This window comes from Vipera ursinii, assembly GCF_947247035.1.
Source record: "Vipera ursinii genome assembly, chromosome: 3".
In the NCBI taxonomy this organism is placed as follows: Eukaryota; Metazoa; Chordata; class Lepidosauria; order Squamata; family Viperidae; genus Vipera; species Vipera ursinii.
Genome location: NC_139516.1, coordinates 70,057,039 through 70,078,038, shown reverse-complemented (window position 1 = coordinate 70,078,038; position 21,000 = coordinate 70,057,039). Strand labels below are relative to the sequence as shown.

Below are 21,000 nucleotides of genomic sequence, written 5' to 3'. Positions count from 1 at the left end.
AATTACTCAAAAAGATTTCTTAATATGTGAATAATGCTTGGAACCATTATAGCCTTCTGGTTGCAGCATCAGCCAATGTCAACTGACTTAGTTCTCTCTGCCTTTCCCATTAGCTCTTTCGGCAGGGAAGAACTGTAACTTGGCATGTATTGCTCAGAAAAAAAATCTTCCTTTAATTATTATAAAAAAGTTTTCAGTTCTCTTGTAGTTTCTGGCAATCTTTTAGTAATATTCCCTGGCATTAATTATTTAATATTAGAACAGTTGTGTTTCATTTGGATAAAAGGTAGATTATATCCTTCTCTTTAAAAAAAAGTTTAACTGTTAATCATGATATTAATATGTTTTCCTCATTGTTTTAGCTTTATATAGCCTTAATAAAATCTTGCCCATGTTCCATATAGTTTGCTTCTATTCTATCTAGATCAGGGGTAGGCAACCTTGGCTCTTTTATGATTGTGGACGAACCAGCCAAGTCCACGAGTTATAAAAGAGTCAAGGTTGCCTACCCCTGATCTAGACCATCATATTTTTAAGACTTAAAGAGGTTCAGTTCTTTTATAGTTTTACTAAGGAAAGTCTGCATTTTGTGTAAGGAATTTATTGGCACGTGACTAGAAACATTTTATAGGGAAATAATGGAGAGAAGATAAACATTTTTCAGCTCTACAAGAGGCATATCTTTACATATTCTACCAAAACATTTATATCCCATCATTATGATGAAAAAGGATTGTTCACCCTGGATTAACTATTACAGACGTTTGGTGGCAAGGGTCTGTATCTGAATTTTACATGTTTTTTAATTTTTGGTTGGGAGCCACCCAGAATTGGCTAAAAATGGGTGGCTATTTTGAATAAAATAATAAATAAAATCCTAAAGTAGGTAGCATAGTAGCCAAGTTTGTATTGGGTTCCCTTATTTCTGATAAAAAAAATCCATTCATAGAAAATTAACCATCTTATTTATCCAATTACATTCTGAGTAGTATGAGTATGAAAACCATGATTATTAAATAATCATTATTTAAACAATGTTTCTTCTATTTTTTTTGTCTTATTCTTTCATTATTTCAAAAATATCCAAACTCAAGGACTATAGAAAAAGTATAAAGTTGTTGTAGCATATAAAAACTGGTGGAACTGACAAAACAGTAGGTTAAATAAACTCAGTTCTTTCAAATGTGGCTTTTAAAAATTGCACTCAGCCTAATCAGTTTGGAAATTTTTCTATTTAGGCCTATTTCTTTATTGTTTTTAAACAAATATGGGGAAAAAGAAATCCATGTTTCTGGTAGCTTAATTTAATCATGTGGTAGCAGCTGAATCATGTTTCAGCTTTATGCATACACTTTGCTATTATTTTCAAGGCCTACTCCATTTAATCCATTGCAACTCATAAACATGAATCAGTGCGCCAAAGGACCTACTTATTTCTGAAGCCTTTCAAATTACTTCTAACATTATCTATCTCAGTTCTAGAAATTTGTTTTCAGATGCAAACCATGGAAGCAGTAATCTATTTAGGACAAAAATTCAGGTAGAACGGCCCATGGAAATATCAGAAGATTAGACTCATGGGTTTGAAGTTCTTTTTTAAAAAATATATAAGCTTAATGCATTTAATTAAAGTTGCAGTGATTCTTCTATCCATATGGTTAAGTTATTTGATTCATGCTAGCTGATGCTATAATTTGATACCAAGTTTCTCCTGTCTGTTCCCTTATTAATATTTCTTTCAGTAATGAAACTATTAATAGACACATACAGAAAAACAATCTTGAACAGAGATTTGTTTGTTACTTTGATATAGCAAAAAATCCTTTCCCCATTTTACCATCTCTTCATTGGTTCATCATTATACCATGCTAATATGTGTATATTAACCCTTACATTTACAGTTCTCCAGCTGGATTTACATCAGCACCAAATAAACCATAATTTTCCCGATATTGAATTCTAAGTTCAGCAATGAGGTAGATGAGGTTGATAGGAGATGGAGTCCAATAATCTCCAGGGGACCACAGATTCCTAATCCTTGTTTTGGACTTTTAGTAATAGACAGGTTTTGCTACAATGTGCAAACAAGATTTTCAGGGGAGTGTTTTGTTTTTAAAAAATCCTCATGAGATTTTAAAGTAGTTGAGGTGATCCAAAATAAAAATAAAACCTAAAAAAGAAAATGGGAAGAAAAAGAAGGAGATGACTGCAGCAAATACTCTATGGCAAGGATGGATAAGTATGGTTCTTTTATAACCTGTGGACTTCAACTCCCAGAATTCCTGAGCCAGCCAACATTCTGGAAGTTGAAATCCACAGATCATAAAGATGTCATAATTGCCCACCCATGCTCTTTATGGGAACATGGGGGATATAATCCTGTTTAACATGGTAACGTGGTTTATTCCATGTTCAACAAAGACAGGACAGGATTTTATTTTCTTGGTCATTGTGTTTCACTTTGCAAGCTATGGTAGGACAAAGGCAATATTGTTTTAACATAGGAAAACTTCCAAGTACTCTTATTTGTAATCCAGTCTTAGAATGGTGAGAAGATGGTCAGTTATAATAATCAGAGTTGTCATGGAACATCAAAGTCATCCAATGAGTCAAACTCAAGGACTAAAGTATAAAACAAAACATTCTATTTCTGGTACTGAAACCTCCAGGGAAGGATTATTATCAGTGACCTTTTTCATACAGTAAAAGGTTGTTTTTTTAAACCAACTAAAAAAAAATCCTTCTAAAACTAAAGCTGCTGTTTTTGAATTGATAGCTCATGATCCGTCTTGATCTTGGTGAAACTTAGATAGTAGCATCCCTCCTACTATACAAGAAGAATTTTAAGAAAAAATATATATTTTCACTCCTTGCTTGATTTCTATACATATAAAAAGGCCATCAGAAATTGGTGGGATGGCCATTCTCAACATTCATAATTATTAGTAATATTTGGTACATGATATTCCTGCCCGAAAACATGTTATATTGACCTTCACATCTTTTTAGATTTGGAATGATGCATAGAAGGAATGATCTATCTATTAACACTAATAAATCAATGGGTTCATGTCAAAATAATAGGAATGCTTCCATCCTAAATGCTTTAGTATCGTCAAAGGATTCAATAGAGATATAGAAAGACACACACATCAAAAGGATTTTCTACCCATTTGTCGCATAGCATTTGGTAAATGCCAGTAATTTGAGTTACTGGTTAAATATTTCAGAATTAAAAGGAAATAATGTTTCATTCCAACTGAATAGCAAAATAAGGGTATACATCTTTGTGGCTTGTATGATGGGTTGATCTGAGAAGAATCAGTAATTATTAAAGAAATTCCTCTGGGTGGAAAATACTAAGTACGGCTTATTTTTATTCATGATATTTACTTTTTATTTATATTTATATTTATTTGCACTTATATTTTATTCATGACATTTGTATCCAATATGTTCATTTTTTAAATCACCCTAAATCATTATATGTGACTTGTGTAGAAAATATGGACATCACAGCTCCAGCATTTCTTCATTCTCCCTACACCTAATTCTGAAGAATTATTATCCACACAAAAAAATTCATATTTAACTTTATAGATATTAACTTCTTTTTAAAAGATTTGATTTGGTAATAATTACAGATGGTCCTCAAGTTGCAACATTCATTTAATATCCATTCAAACTTACAATGGTGCTGAAAAAAGTGACTTAAAACCTGTCCTCACACTTACGATCATTGCAGTATCCCCACTGTCACATGTTCAAATTTGTGGCAACTAGCATGGATTTATGACGATTGCAAGGTCCATTGATCATGTGTTCACCATTTGCAACATTTCCAGCCGGTTTCTGACCAGCAAAGTCAATGGGAAAACCAGATTCACTTAATGATGGTGTCATTCACCTATGTTGAAGGAAAAGTCTTCTTCAGGGTCCAGTCCAAGCCGGGAATAAACAACATGGCGACTACTTTAGAAAGAATGTTGTATTTTATTGAATAGGAGAGCCAGACAGAAAGTTGGCTCTGGAAAAAGAGTGAGCACATGTATTAGGGAGTGAGTTTTTATACCCTCTTGGGCTTTTGTTTGGAGTTGTTTCCTATTCCCGTTTGAGGCTTAGTATTTCCTGTGTAGTGTTCTTTGACCTGAGTCTGAGTGTGCCCCTTTGGCATCTGTGGGTTAATCCTATTATGTCCTGTCTTAGAGTTTGGGTCAGGTATGTAGATTTTAGGTGTTTTTGTCTTCCTAAACTTCTAGCTGGAGGGCTCCAACCTTCCTGAATGGATTATTACATCTGCATTTCTACAGAGCTGGTTTCTGCTTGGGGGAAGGAGACTTGGGGCTGTTAAGAAAAACTGGGCATGCTAAGATCCTTTGAGGAAATATAATATTCTGCCCTAACAACTGTAATTATTTGCTTAACAACCAAAAAAGGTCATAAAATTGGGTGCAACTCACTTAACAATAGGCTTGCTTAGCAATGGAAATTCTGATTCCCAACTATGGTGATTTTCTTTCTTACAAGATGTATGCTCACTACTACAGCATGATTTCACCACATTTTCAAATACCTTAGACTAGTTTTTGTGCTGTTTTGCAAATTGTTCATTCCCTGCTTGGTCTTTCTTCCCCTTACTTTGGCCTTCAGCCAAACCTATTATGTCTGCCTCTTTTTCCAGTTCGTGTCTCACAGCCTTTTCATTACTCAAGAACACAGGGCAATTACTTTCGTCCAGGGGATCAAGATTTTTTTTAAAAAAAAATCCCTTGCAATAACATTGTGATTTGATTTTCTTCTCCAGAAAGCACATACTTTTTTGAAATTGTGTGATGTATAGAGGAAAAAATTGCATGCTATCTGTAGATCTGCTTCTTTAATCTGGGGTCCTCCAAATGTATTGAGAGCACAGCTGCCAGAAAATAGCATTTTAGAAGGACACCATTTTGAAGAAAGTTGAACTATAGAACTCTTCAGAAGTGAGGCATTATTCCAATTTTTACCTACAGATAAGGCTTTTTATAGCTTTTATGAGTTATGAGAGTGGGTAGAACTTAGTTACTAGAATGTTAATGAAAGGTAACTATGAGGCACTATACTGGTTGGGATTAATGGAATTTACCCACCTGGAATGGATCAAAATGAAAATAAAACTGTTTGCAATGCTAAATATATATTTTTGGTCTACTATGTTTAAGTAACCCAGGGGGAGATCTTTCTCTGTGGGCGCCCCGGAGCTATGGAACCAGTTACCGGTTGAGCTCCGGACGGCGCCGGATCTTCGCTCCTTTCGCCGCGATCTGAAAACATACCTGTTCGAACAAGCCGGCCTGGCCTGAGGGTGGGATTGCTGGGGTTTTTTATTACCATTTTATGGGGTTTTTTATTAATGTATTTATTGCTTTTTTATGGGCATGTATTTAATAACTTTTTAATTTTTGTAACTTCATGTTTTATTCCTGCCCTGTACACCACCCTGAGTCCTTCGGGAGAAGGGCGGTATAGAAATATTAATAAATTAAATTAAATTAAATTAAATTTAAATTTTAAAGTTGATACACGTAAATAAAATGCAAGAGGCATCACCAGAAAGCTGTCTACTTCCTCTCTGGAGTATCAAACCATGCTCTCAACCTATAACTGTAGGCGTATGTTTTATAGTTTGAGAGAACACATATTAAACACTGAATATCAGCAAATACTATACATACTTCTATCCCACTGACACTCCAGCTGTGCACTGAAATTCATCCCACTTTTCAGTGTTACTTTCACAACAATGCTATAAGGTAGATTTCACTAAAAGAAAGTGACTGAAGAGATGTAGTATATAACCTTTGTACAGGTAGTCCTTGACTTACGACCATTTATTTAGTGACAATGGCACTGAAAAAAGTGACTTATGACCAGTTTTCACTCTTACGACTGTTGCAGCATCCTCATGGTCACATGATGAAAATTCAGCCACTTGGCAACTGGCATGTATTTATGATGGTTGCACTGTACCGGGGTCATGTGGTCACCTTCTGTAACCTTTCCAGCTGGCTTCCAATAAGCAAAGACAATGGGGGAAGCCAACTTCATGTAACAACCACATGATTCACTTAACAAGTGGAGTAATTTGCTTAATAACTGTGGCAAAAATGGTCTAAAATGGAGCAAAATTCAGTTAACAACTGCCTTGCTTAGCAATGGAAATGTTGTGGTCATAAGTTGAGGACTACCTGTATCCTGCAATCTGGGTATTCTCATATCTGGATAGGCCTCAAATATGACACCTCACTTTTCCCAGGCTTAAAAATGAGACATTGTCTAAGAAAATTGCTTCTTGGAAAACTAATATCCCAGGTCTCAAGCAGATTATAAAATTTTATTTAAACCCATAATCTTTTACAAATTAATTGGTTACTTTTACTTTAATGTTTATTTGGGCAAATAAAAAACTGTGTAAAATAAAAAATAAAAACTAGAACAACCATATAAATCCAAACCAAGGTACTATGAGAAGCTAGTACTATTATTTTTAGGTTTGTTATGCCAGTATTATTATTACTTTTGGGGGGTTGAACTGATGTTGTTGGGTAAGAAATAATATGGTTTCTGGGAGGACAAGTAATTGTTGAAAAACATTGAAGAGAGTGATTCACTTTTGGAAAGAAATAAACCTTAAAGGTTATTGATTCATACACAAAACAATTAGCATGTACCAACACGAGAATATTAGAGAGAGATATGCTAATAATGGAGAGGTTTTACAGTAACATAACCAACACTGTTAGACATCATTTAGAAATTAATTTGGCTAATTAGAAACTATATTATTATGAAAATAAGTATGGTACAGTAGACTAAGACAGCCTATGAATAGTTCTCTAAACTATTGCTACAGTACAGGTAGTCCTCAATTTACGACCACAATTGACCCCAAAATTTGTCAAGTAGTTTTGTCCATTTTATGACTTCTTGCCACATTTGTTAAGTGAATCACTGCCATTATTAAATTAGTAACATGGTTGTTAAGTGAATCTGGTTTAGTGTTAGTCACCATCACTAAGGTATTCGGTTCTAAGTAGAGTCAAAACTAGGTGAAGGACCCCTTTGCTCACCTCTTCTACATGACAAATCACTTCTTTTGGGAGGAGCATAATCTTATCCAAAATACATATTGGGGCTAATATTGGTTCACCCATTGGTAAGATTTAAGCTGTACTTTTTGTTCACTATTCCCATCCTCAGTTTTCAAATGCTGGTTCAGGATACCCATAGTATCTCTGGCTTGGACCAGGGTGACACAGTATAAGAAGATGTCATCTATGGATGATGGATGTCCTCTGCCAGTGGTTTCATAACAACACAGGAGAGATGAATGAGACCCATGGAACCCTCATTACACATGGGACCAACCTTCTTCTCCAAATATTGACTGAAACTACCCATTTAGGTAGGAACAAACCATCATTAAACAGTGCCCCCAAACGTTGCAGATATCCAGAAGTTGAGTAATAGTTATTAAACACCACTAAGAGGTCAAATAGGACCAAGATGGGCATATCCCTCAATATAGGTCATGGTAAAGGTCATCCAAGAGCAACAAATGTAATTTCTGTATTATGAACTGAATCCCAACTGAAAAAGATCTACACAATCCTGTTGAAAGAAAAATCTTCACCGGGGTCCAGTCCAAGCTGGGAATAAACAAAATGGAGACTGCTTTTAGAAAGAACGTTGTGGTTTATTGAAGGGCAGAGCCAGACAGCAATGTGGCTCTGGGAAAGCTGACCACATGCTGCTAGGAGTGGTGGGTTTCTATACCTTCTGGGGCTCTTGAGATTGTTTCCTGTTCCTGTTTGAGGCTTTGTATTTCCTGTGTTATATACTTTGACCTGAGTCTGAGTGTCCCCTTTTGTTATTGGTGGTTTAATCCTATTATATCCCCAAAGGTAATATCTTTTAGAGTTTGGGTGGGGTATGTAGATTTTAAAGGTTTCTGTCTTCCTAATCTCATAGCTTCTAGCTTCCTGGCCCCACCTTCCTGAATGGATTATTGAATTTGCATTTGTAAAAGCTGGCCTTTGCCTAGGGGCTGGGGCTGATTTCTGTGGGCTGGTTTCTGTCTTTTTTAAGATCTTCTCCATTATTCCTTTGGGGAAATATAGTTTGCCTTTTTAATATTTCCCAAAATACTTCTTTCTCTGGATTCTTTCCACAATCCATTTCCTCAAGAATTCTCTGTAAATTTGTAATTTTTTTACTGTGGGCACAACGGCACACATCAAATGAAATTTAGTTGCCTGCTCTCAAAGTGAAACACACACATGACACACACCTAAACATACTATACACAACTGTCAGAATCCATTTATATCACATTCATACATGTATGTTTAAAACATTATCCCCTCCCTATGGATTCTACCATCTCCCGAGGAAGGAGGAGCGGATATGGATTCAGCCTGCCTTAGGTTATTTCAAAGACCAAGGGAACCTTTTGAGAAGAAGGCTTCTGGCTTCTGTCTTCTTTTAATTCTGGAGAGGAAGAAGGCAATAACCATAAAGATTCGAAGTTCCTTTTTTTCCCCCACGAAAGGGATGACACAAAGTAGAAGGATGGGGGCTGACCAAATGGGGTTGAGGGAAGGGGGGTTGAACCGGGTACCCTTTATAAAATTTCAATTTGTAAAACAATACTAAGTCCTGTCTTGTATTCCCACAACCAAGCATGTCCTAGTAAAGATTCCTTTTGGACTAGAACTGACTCCCAAGAGTTTTTGTTTTCCTAAGACGTGGATTGGGGTGGGTCCTGACAACAACATATGTACAGACCCACACCCCTACATATACATAACAAATAAATATTAAATACTGTCCATCTTGAATATATAACGGAAGAAGGAAGCTTGAGAGTTCACAAGATTAATGCTGTATGGAATGAAACTATGGCTGAATCTGGATGTTCTGCTTTGGATACCATGGAGCCTCCTTCCAGAAGGTAACAAGGAAAACAGGTCATGAAGATGATGTGTAGTGTCCCAGATAATCTTACAGACCCTGCTCAAGCAACGCTTCTGTGCTATGTCCTGGATGGGAGGGAGGGAAGACTGGACTTTCCAATAGGGAAGGCTGAGGATTACACAAAAGTGATCAAGCATGGATGCATCCAGAGAGTGCCTTATCTCCTAGCATGGATCAAGCCTGCCAAATTCAGTATTTCCATTTCTTATTCTGAAGAACAACTGTAGGCCTCTGCCTTCCAACAACTTAGCCATAAGGGGGAAAAAATAAGCAAAAATTGATCTACTAAGCAGACTCTTAAGTGACAGCTATAAATTCTGTTCTGTTTGGTTAAGGATCATTTATTCTTCCTGAAATAGAAAGTGTTGCCTACAGTTTTTGTCTTTTTCGTGATTGTCAAAGTGGTGCTAGTAAGGGCAACTTTTCATAAAGAGATGATGCCATCTATTGACTAACTGTGATATTACAATTCGGAGGAAAAGAACAGAAGCGGAGAGCCTAAAAATTCACCTTTGGTACACATATTCTCGTATCAGCTAAAGTTAACCATGCTTTATGTAAACAGTATAGACTCACCCAAATGTGGTTTATCAAACCACATGGCTGTATTCATACAGCACATCTGACTCCAAACAAAGCGCACTCTATATTCGTAATCACATGCCCTTAATTAATTTTATTTATTATATTTACACGCCACCCATCTCGCGGTTCCTAACTACTGGGCATCAAGTCTGCTTGGTTATAAGAGCGGTTGTGTCTTGGAAGTCACTTGGAAATTCGTTTATACCAGGGATGGGATCTTCTTCTGAAACCCAATAAAAATGCAAGAATAATAGCGTGCCTAAGGTCAGGCTCTGGTCGATCTGAAATTTCCCCATAAAATCAAGGAAACCCCATTCCAAAAATTAACAGCTCCTTCCTGGGATGCCGTACGAGGGGTAAATTCAGATTCTCCGAAGAGCAACTGGCGGAAAAAGACGGGCGCTCCCGAGTCTCGGGAGGGTTCCTGTAGAGATCTATCTATATCTGCTCCTTAAGAATGGAAAACGACTAAAGGCGGATAATCAATAGAGTCCCTGGAGCCACCGGCTCAGCCTAGCCCAGGGGTCGGCAACCTCGGCTCTTTTATGACTCGTGGACTTCAACTCCCAGAATTCCTGAGCCAGCTATGCTGGCTCAGGAATTCTGGGAGTTGAAGTCCTCGAGTCATAAAAGAGCCGAGGTTGCCGACCCCTGGCCTAGCCAGACGACCGAGCGATCAAGATCTTTCCCAGCCTGCCTGGAAGCCGAAGCGCCGCCGGATCCGCGGCCTCCCGTCGAGGGTGAACCTTCCACAACGCCCAAGCCGCTCGACACTGCGCGGCATTGCAGCCAGTCGGGGCTGAGCCAAGCAGCTGCGCCCGCCTCGCCAGCCCAACCAGGCCCCTGGCCGGCGCGGGGCAGCGGAGAGGAAGCCTCCCACGGCTGAGCAAGGGCGAGCGGGCGAAGAGAGCTTCGGCGGCGGCAGCGGCGGCGGTCCAGGAAGCCCGGTCGCCTTCCCCGCCCGGGGGCCAGGCGGAGCCAGAGCCGCGGAGGAGGAAAGAGGAGGAGCGGGTGAGAGGTCGGCCAGCTCCGGTCGCCCATAGAGACGAAGGAGTCCCGAGTGGCGAGGAGGGCGGAGGCGTGTGGGGGCGCCGAGGAGGGACCCGCGGACGGTGAGCGGCGGCGCGGCGGCCGAGAGGGGCGGCCGGCCGGTTTGGGGAGAGCGGGAGGGTCTCGGCGAGAGGCAGCGCCTTCTTCCTGCTTCCCCGCTCCGGGTTGTCTCCGCCTCTCGCCATTGCGGCGACGGCTGGCGGATGAGAACTACCCCCTCGGCTCTGCCCGCCGCTGCCCTTCGTCCCTGGCTTGGCGGCGTGGTTCAGGCGGCGGCGCTGCTGGGCGCCACCCGGGGGACGCCTGGCGCTTTCCCGCCGCTGCGGGGCGCTGGGCGAGGCGTGGCTGCGGCCCGGCGAGGGCGCTGGGGCGGCGGGGGGGGGAGAGAGTCGCTAGGTCACCCGTCCCTGGCCGTGGCTCGCCTGGCTGGACCCGGGTCCCGGCGGCGCTTGCGGGGACCCTCCTTTACTTCTCCCCCGAAAGCCGTCGGTGGTCATTTAGGGAGCACCCAGGCGAGGTTGTGTGTCTCAGGGGGTTAAAAGCGCCAAAGCGCCTGGGGATGGCCAGGCAGACGCCGTTGCGAAGCCGAAGACCCGGGCCTGGGCACGGAAGCAGCTCCAGGTTCTGAGGCAATGAGCCCTCCCTGCCCTTCGCCTCCCTAACCGGTTTCACGGAGCCTCCGCCTATCATTTTGTTGCCTCGCATGAGAATCGTTTAGGACAGGGGTCTTCAAACTTGGCCCTTTTATGACTTGTGGACTTCAACTCCCAGAATTCCTCAGCCAGCAAAGCTGGCTGAGGAATTCTGGGAGTTGAAGTCCACAAGTCATAAAAGGGCCAAGTTTGAAGACCCCTGGTTTAGGAACTTAATTAATTTCTGTGTCTCCTTCCCAAGCTCTGTGACTTTGCTAGCTGTCTAAGGAGGCGGGGGGGGGGCTGTTCCTCCTGGCTTCCCTGGGCCGTTGAATCGGCCCTTGTTTCTGAAACGCAGAGATTGCTCTGGCCCAGGGACTGTATTGGTCTGTATTCATGTATTCTAACATTTGGCTTGCCTGTGAGAAAGAATGGCATTTTCAGCCCATTTTCCTCAAAGAGAATCCCACAGAAGTAAAATATCTTTTGGCTTGAATTTTAAAAGTTCTGCTGGCCTCCCCCGGTAAAAAAAAAAAGAGGTGTGGTATGAATACCTTATGCAGACAGGCATAGCAGGAGAGAAAGCTTCCTTTATCTGTTAACTACCTAATTACCTCCAAGCAGGTACTATCCAAAGTTTTGGGACAGTGACTCCCATCATCCTGAGCACCGGATTGGGAAAATAGTGTTTTAATTGCCCTGTACACCGCCCCGAGTCCTTCCGGAGAGGGGCAGTATATAAATCCAAATAATAAATAAATAAATAAATAAATAAATAAATAAATAAATAAATAAAATCAGTATATGGCAGATTGATTTTGGCTTGATGAGTGATCACTATTGTTTGGCTGGAAGACCCATCTTTGTCCTGTTTGGTACATTGGTTGTAATATTTGGTAGGTGGAGGCTGCTTACTCTGTACTGTGTGTCCAGCACCATGTGGATGCTATTTTCTCATTGTTAAAATGTCATAATTCATAACCCTAATTCATACTAATTCAGCTGCTAGATTTCAACAGATCTTTGTAGTTGTACAAAAAGGCAGCAGTTTGCATGGTAGCTGGAGATGGATCTAACTATAAATGGTATAGTTACTTTCTTCTCGTGGTGGTGCTTCAGTAAATAACCTGTGTGTCACAAACATAATTTGTGTTGTATATTTTAGGCAAAAATACACGAGTCTTCTATTTCTACTTTTGGATTTTTTTTTCAAAATGGCAGAATTTTGGAAAGAACAAATCATTTTGTGTAGTACACAAGCATGGAGAAGCAGGAGAAAATAGTTGTCAAGGGGCCTTCTGCTGTCTGCTTTCCGTTAAGCTGCTTTTTTTTTTGTTCTATTAAAAAAAATCCCTACAATTTGTGAAAGTGAACCAAATGGGACTCCACCCATTACTGAGGATGTTGTAAGAGGAGGAAAAAAGGAAGTAATTGTTCCAATCTGAAGGCTGGGTGACTGGAAGCATACGCTGCAGAACAGTAATAAGCAGAACAGTAATAAGCGTTACTCTTTCACCATTGCTAGTGAAATGTCTGCTGAATAATAATTGCATTTTCTCCCCAAAGTAACAGTATGATTGGCAGGAATCCACAGTCTTGGCTTTCTAGACTGCCTTAAGAGACAGTTGTCATTGATCATTCCCATAGTGTTCTGCATGAGCAGAAAAACTGAGAAAGGAAGTGGCGTCTCATATCTCCCTTAGTGTTCATCTTTCACTGATGGTGAGTTTCTATCTGTTCCAAAGTTCAACGCAATTGAAATTTCAAGTACAAAACTTACTTCTCCACTTTTCTGGAGGAGATTTTTATATTCCGAAGTCTACTGCAAATTCAGCATAGTGTGAAGGTCTCCTTGCATTTCCAAGTTAGAATTGAAGAAGGATTTCTCTTTTGTTCCAGACACTTGGCAAAGGAATTTGTGGAGGCCTGATGTTGGGAAGCTAGTCACAAGAAAATGGGACAGCAGAACATTAGGGAGTTGTTGAACGTGTTCTGTCATGCTTAAAGTTGGTTTTGTTTGTTATGGAAATTAAACACAAGACTGACTGCATAGTGAAATCCAACAGTTGGATTAAACAACTTCTATTTAATAGCTATTTAAGACAAGAATCCCACCCTTATGCTTGCTTTATATGATTATAACTGTCAACATATTATATCTGTTTTAGGTGACATGAAATTATTTGCTCTAAGAAAGATTTAGCTTTAGCTTCTATACTTTTTGTTAATTTTTTTAGTAGCTATGCAAATAGAAAAAATAATGTTATGATGAATTAAAGTTAGGGTTGTTTTCTTTTACGGAATTCATTTATTGTTAATGGAACTATTTTCACAGCATGTATACTTGAAATATTTTACAGTATAAACTGGTTCCTTGGAGATTTAGAGTATGTCATATTTTAGGGGCTGAGCTAGACCTATTTATTTTCCATTTTAAAGATTACCGGTATTGTAAATGTTGACAATTCGACTGTTTTCAGCATTTGCACATACCCATTATACTTTTTTTAAAAAAAAGATTTATTGCAGTCTTGGTTAATTCTTGGATAGAAGACCTCTAGGCAAGGTCAACTTTAAACTTGATCTTAGTAGACATTGGTCTAGGAGAGGGGTCTTCAGCTTTGCTGGCTGAGGAATTCTTGGAGTTGAAGTCCACAAGTCTTAAAAGTTGCCAAGGTTGGAGACTCCTGGTCTAGGATACCAATGCTTGGGGCTTCCATATTATTTTAAAATTGCAAATATTTGGATTACAGAGTCATACCATCAGTCAAAGTGGCTGAGGAACTCCATAGTCTTGGCACTGCCTCCAAGGAATCCCAGAGTTATAGGATAAACTAGAAGTTTTAAAAAAATCATCCCATGGCAAATCACTTCTATACTGTTGCAAAGAATACTAATAGCTGGACCCATGAAATTACGAGGAGTCAGGTTCAACTTCTTTGACAGAAACATAGAAACATAAAATGATATGAATGGTAAGTTGAATGCCAGAAGTTTGTTTTTCTTTTATTTTTAGTCCTTGGTGATGAGTTAAGATTGAAAGAATTGTGAAAGGTTGGTACTCAATAGTTCAGTTTGATCTCATAATTTGAAAGTTGGTTAATCTTTCAATTCCGCAGTAGACAAATACATCTCATATTACAGTTTCAGGACTTGCAGAATTTGATTATCTTGTATTACTATGGAGACTGACTATATTTCACAATTTGGCTTTGGTTGACTTCAGCATTGATAGCAGTAAGGAAATATTGTCTCATTTCATCTGCAGACAAAATTTGTAATACAGTAGTCTGCTTTTGACCCCTTCTGGCACATGCTATCTGGATTCATGCCTTGCACGTCCCACAATTTGTTCCATCACGATTTACTGAATTACACTACATTATAAACTAAATTACATAACAAAGTATGAAGCAGATTTCTAAACCACAGCGGCTGCATTCACATAACATGTTCACTATTAAAGTCGAACAGTGTATGGCTATTATGTGAACCAGGCCAGTGTCTCAAAGGAAATATGTCAGTTTGCTATATTGTATGAAGATTAATTACCATATGCAAGGAGTGTTTTTCAATCTTGGAAGGCTCCTACATATCTGAATAAGAAATGCATGAATTATGCTATGGAACTAATACAAAATATAATTCTTCAAATACACAATATTGCTGAAGTGTTTAGCATTTGCAACCTTCCACGTAGTTCACGCTATAGAAACTGTGCTTATCAATAGGTTTCTCAGGCTCAAAGTCTGCAATGGATGGTCCAAGCAAGGGTGTTGGGTTTTTTTTCCACTTCAGGCATATGAAATTAGATTATAAGATTCCACAGCAGTCATTTGGAGGACCTGAAAATATATTTGGGATCTGCATTCTGTTTGCTTTCTTTTTCTTTGTAAAGTGAAGTAAAATTGTGTTCAGTTCTTCCTGTTGCTTCCTTCAGAAAAGCCAGTAATATGAGCCATGGTGGCGCAGTGGTTAGAATGCAGCATTGCAGGCTAATTCACTGCAGGCTAACTCACTGCCAGGAGTTCGATTCTGAGTGGCTCAGGATTGACTGAGCTTTCTATCCTTTCGAGGTTGGTAAAATGACCTAGATTGCTGGGGCAATATGCTGACTCTGTAAACCGCTTAGAGAGGGCTGTAAAGCACTGTGAAGCGGTATGTACTGTAAGTCTAAAGGCAATTGCTATCACCTTTGTTTAGAGGAGAAAAACTCATATACGCTGGGTGAGTTCCTCAGAAAATGCCCCTAATTCAGGTATGGGCATAAAGGCCGCAGGCCACATCTAGCCCTTCAGCTGCCCTGTCCTGCCAGCAGCAGTGGCATCATAGGGTGGGACATCAGTGTCAGGCAGCAGGGCATGTGGTGGGCAAGGCATCAGCGCCCTCTACAACAAACCCAGTTTCTCATGTGGCCCCTTGGGAAAATTGATTGCCCACCTTTGCCTTGAGTCTTGGTAATAAGCTTTCTTATCTTTACGCTGAATGTTCTTCAGCAATCCATGTGTACCTGTCTATGTGGGAGGGGTGTTGGGGACCAAGGGATAAATAGTGGATGGATGGATGGATGGGGAAGTAAGCAAGGCTTAGTAAGAAAAGAACCCCGACAGACAACAGATAATACGGAATTGGGAGCAGGCCACAATGTGCTAGGAGAGAGAAAGTCCAGTCAAGAACTTTTTGGAGCAACAGAAGCTTGGGTAAAAAGATAGGGTGAACCTTTCTGATATCAATTAACTTTTTGAAAACCCAACTCAAGGGATAATTAGCACATTTCAGCCATAGGTTTTTATGGGGTCATGTTCTCAACCACTTAGAATGAAATCTACATCTGGGGTGAACTGGAAAAATTCAGAGATGATATTACTCACCTAACTAATTTAATCTACCACATGCTTGAAAATGTGCCAAAAAGGGGGTCGAGTTTTTAGAAATTGGGTTTACATGTGCTTGTATCAAATACTTGACTGAGCAGTGAACAGAGGAAGCAAGGATCAATAGATGTATTTTTAAATTAGACTAGCTCTTCAATCAAACCCAATTACAACTTTTTGAATATGGGGAAGGGGCATGTTAATGGTCTTTGGGGCACTAATTGCATTGCATACCAGGTAGTCCTCGACTTGCAACCGTACTGTAACCCAGAATTTCCTTTGTATATCATGACAGCCATAAGTCGAGGTATCCATATGAGTAACCTGGTTTTACCTCAGTGTTTTGTGGCAGTCGTTAAGCAAGCACAGTGGTTGTTAAATAAGCCCATTGCCCACAATGGGTGGTTTTTGCCAGACCAACAAGGCTTACTGATGTGACTGAGGAATGCTACAAACATCCATAAATGTGAGCTGGTTTCCAAGCACCCAAAATGGCGAAGAGAATGCAAGTGTTTTGGCATTGCTTTGAAAAAAAAAAAGCAATATGATGGGACAAGTTAGCCTTTGAATAAGGATTGCACCCTAGTATGGGAAATGCAAGGGATCCAGTCATCTAAATATATGTATAATTATGCAGCAGAGATACCTTTTGTACATATGAGCGAACTCTGCCTGTACAATTGCTCTGGAGGGGTTGTGGGCTTCTGGCAGACAGAAATGTCCTTGTCATATTGTGGTGGCTGGACTGTAGTCATTCATTTCTTTACTTTTAACAATATTTATAACCAATCTGAATTCGGACACTCTGGGTGAGATACAATGAAGACCAAGAAAAGGTATTGGAAACAGATAAAAGTAATAAGATTTTTAAAAATACGAACAAGAACAAAGCTGATATATCAAGGATACAGTTCATGTAACTTAAAAGCTAAATGTCTGCTGCTGCTTGGGCCTGTTTTTGAAGCATCTGTTGAGTAGTGGCCATCCATAGAAGTAATTACCATCACCTGGCCCACAATTCACACACCTCGTAAGGAGAGAGGACTTCCACAGACCTACTTTAATTAGCTAGATAGGTGGAGCAGATTTGATTTTGGCAAGTACAGGTAGTCCTTGACTTACAACAGTTCGTTAGTGACCATTCAAAGTTACAACACCACTGAAAAATGTCAATTTTTTCACACTTATGACTATTGCAACATCCCTATGGTCACATGATTTACATTCAGATACTTAGCAACTGACTCATGTATATGACGATTGCAGTGTCCCAGGGTCACATGATCACCCTTTGCGACCGTCTGACAAGCATAGTGGGGAAGCTAGATTCACTTAACCACCATGTGACTAGCTTGACCACTGCAGTGATTCCCTTAACAACTATGGCAAGAAAGGTCGTAAAATGGGACAAAACTCACTTAACAAATTTCTCACTTAACAACATAAATTTTGGACTCAATTGTGGTCGTAAGTTGAGGACTACCTGTACCTAACTATATCCTGGTGCTGCGTTGCAAAAGGCTTTAAAAGTGATAGTACTTAATAAGTAAATTGATAATTGGTACTTCAATTTGACACAGAAGCTGATTAGCAACCAGTGCAGATTTTTTCCAAGAATAAAGAAACATAGCACTGAAGAGAGGGGTTTAATGCTACAAGGGAAATCTTCTGAAGAAGATTGGAGGATTTCCCCTGTAGTATTATGTTCTGGGATTGGAATTTGATTTGGGTGGGCAGGCTATTTCCTTAGCATCTGATCTATCTGGCAAAAGGAGTCAGACACTTTTTACTTAGGCATAAATTTTATTCATTCCAAATATATAAAATATCTGATTGTGGAATGTTTAACCAGTGTATTTCTAGGGTTTTAAGAATGATTGGAAAAACATAATAAAAAGTGAAAGTAATATTTGTTCCTGTATCAGGATCACAATTTACAGTGGTGTACTTGTTTTTTATAGAGCTTAATATTATTTAAAAATATATTATTGTGCCTTTGAGTTTTAAGATCAAGTTGGCTAATAACAGGAGCAAAAAAAAAGCCAAGGGGTGTCATATGCAACCACTTTGCATTTAAATTGAAAATCAACAAAACTTTCAAGGATTTGTGATAGTTGAAAGAAGGTATATGACAAGTAAAACAGAATTCCCCTTGGAGAACCTTTAAGGTGCCATTTTTGAACAAATCCCTCTCTTTTTAGCATCAGCTTTTATTTGAGATACATCACACTATTGGCTTTCATTTAGCTTGTGATCAAATAAGAACTTTGAGCCTCTTTTTCCACCTTAAATTCAGGGTTTTACACTTTGTTGAAATTCATTATTTAGCTCAGACATGTCAAACACAAGGCCCGGGGGCCAGATCCGGCCCGCGAAGTGGTTTCATGCGGCCCACAAAGCCATCCTGGAAACACTGAGGGAACAGCCCCCACTGCCTTGGCCCTGGCCCAGAGACCCTCCTTCTGCCAGAGACCCTCAGATCTGTCCCACTCCTGCCCAGGCCCCCATAGGCACCCTTGATGCGAACGATGTAGAGCTGGCCACGCCTACCCAGTAGGCCATATGCACTCTAGCCACGCCCACCCAGCAGGCCATGCCCACCCAGGCCACGCCCCCCTGCCCCCCTGAGGGCAACCGCAATGCTGATGCGGCCCTCAATGAAATTGAGTTTGACACCCCTGATTTAGCTCAATGTTCTGCTTTAAAGAAATTGTCTGAGCATTGATTTGACTTTGTGGCATTAGCTACCTTTCAGTTTTACCTCATATCAAAATGTTATTAAACATTTCACAGCAAGCTTTTAAAAAATAAAACCTAAGACTGATGCCTATGACACTCCAGTCAAAATTTCTCTCTGGATGGTTTTAGAAACTTTACTGAGCACACATTGACCTAATTTTACATACCATGTTTCCCCAAAAATAAGATCCAGTCTTATATTTTTTTGCCTCCAAAAGAGGCACTAGGCCTTTTTTTCGGGGGATGTCTTACACGTTTACCTCAGGACCGCTGTAGCCAGGTCTCCCATTCCCTGACACCTGTTGTGCCACCACCCGACTTTTGCGGCCATTCGCAGTTGCTCACGGTGCTGTGCAGGTTCTGAGGTTTTGTATGATAATAAAATACAGGAAACCAGAAATTGCCTTCAAGCTTTACGTTTATATTCAGCTGAACAAAGATGGGCTTCTCTAAAAAAAAAAGAGAAAAAGCCCCAAATATCAGAAAAGCCTTATTTTTATACCTTCTTTGATTACATAAGCAATTCACCCAGCAAAGCTGACACACATAAGATGAAGACTTCGCCCTTTAAGGCTGGCAAACTGTAGATAAGAAGGAAGAAAGCAGAAGTAGCTAAAAATGTTCCCTTTTGGGTGTTCCCCCCAAGACACCATATGTTCCCTTTTGGGTGGTTTAGGTGTTTCCCTAAGACACCATATGTTCCCGGGCGGGTTAGGATATTGGGTGTTTCCTTTGATGTCCTTTTATGACCTTGCATTCATGGTTCTGCAAGTGACCAGAGATAGTGGGGCCATCTGCACTTATTCACAATTGATACTCTCCCCTAAGTCTGGGTCAACAATGGCAGGACACTACATGGTGCATTGTGCCGGTGCCACCGCTTGCGGTAGGACAGCATGTGGCATGGCACATCACGCTGCGGTGCGGCAGCACCAGTGCAATGCACTACATGGCGTCCTACCATGAGCGGCAGCATTGGTGTGACGCGCCACATAGCCTCCTGCCGCAAGCAGCTGCCAGCAACCGGAAGAAGTGGAAAGGGCGGCTGCTGTTGGTGCTGCCGCCACACGGTGAGGCGGGTGCTGGGGCATGGGAGGCCTGGCTGGGGGGCCCTGAGGTAAGTGGGTGCAGGGTGCATGGGACAGCTCCATGCCCCCCATTCCTGCCCTAGCTTGATTATTACGTGTGTGCCTCGCTCCATCTTGTACAACCAGACGGTGGGACAGAGTGGGCGGAGTCTTAACTAGGGCTTATTTTTGGGGTAGGGCTTATATTAGGCGCACATGTAAAAATCAAGCTAGGACTTCTACAATAATCTGAGCATTAACTTCTACAATAATCTGAGCATTAAGTAGCAGTGTTAGATTTTAAACTGTGGGCTAATGTTTAAGAAGAAATGCAATCTTTGCTGCATCTATTTTTTTGAAGGGCATTTTTAATATAATTCTCTGATCAGAACTGTTGGGAAGAAGCACTAGGAATTGAGGTGCACAAATCAAAGCTAAAAGAATCGATACTCTACAAAACTTTGAAAAAACATATTTTTTTAGGAAACTATATTTCTGACTGAGAATTTCAATACTAAGTAATTGTTTCCTATGGATGCAGTAGGTAAGGAAGAGAACAGAAGGATTTGTGCTCCTGTCCACATGAAAAAACAACTGGCTGCAATTGCATTGTTATTCAGTGCTGATTCAATTTGCCTGTACAATATTTACAGAATAATTTGGGAGTAGATAATAGACCAGTAGCAGTAGCAGATTCCTTATCAGGCTCATTGCCACATTTTGAATTGCCTAAGAATCCCCACTTTTAGTGTTTCTTGCAGTAATTGCCTACTTGTGTTGGATACAAACATTTTCATTTACGTTAACAGTAGGAAAAGCTACCCCCTGCCCATGAAATATAATGAGGGTTAACAATTAAATGCTTCTTCCTTCCTTATGTTTCTGCTTATAACTGATATGTTGTCTTTCAAAGTAGCTGGGAATGGCCTGCATTTTTCTCTATAGGAAAATACTGGATTTTTTTTTTAAATCTGCACAGTGGCTTGCGAGCAAAAATTTAAATTTTACACAACAGATTAGTAATAAATACAATTGTGATGC

The 21,000-nt window shown here is 40.1% G+C and overlaps 1 protein-coding gene and 1 long non-coding RNA gene across 2 annotated transcripts in view; one reads left to right on the top strand and one right to left on the bottom strand.

The window, feature by feature from the left end:
- Window positions 1–10,542: 10,542 nt before the first annotated feature.
- Window positions 10,543–21,000, top strand: part of GNG12 (G protein subunit gamma 12) — a 53,191-nt gene continuing 42,733 nt past the window's right edge. Inside the window, exon 1 of the mRNA XM_083361129.1 lies at window positions 10,543–10,709. The gene's annotated coding sequence lies outside the window, so the exon portion shown is untranslated. The remainder of the gene's footprint in view (window positions 10,710–21,000) is intronic.
- LOC310637529 lies at window positions 14,407–19,426 on the bottom strand. Its single transcript, XR_014491938.1, has 3 exons — window positions 19,145–19,426; window positions 14,832–14,875; window positions 14,407–14,541 (listed from the first exon to the last, which is right to left on the bottom strand). It is a non-coding gene; the product is annotated as an uncharacterized lncRNA (long non-coding RNA).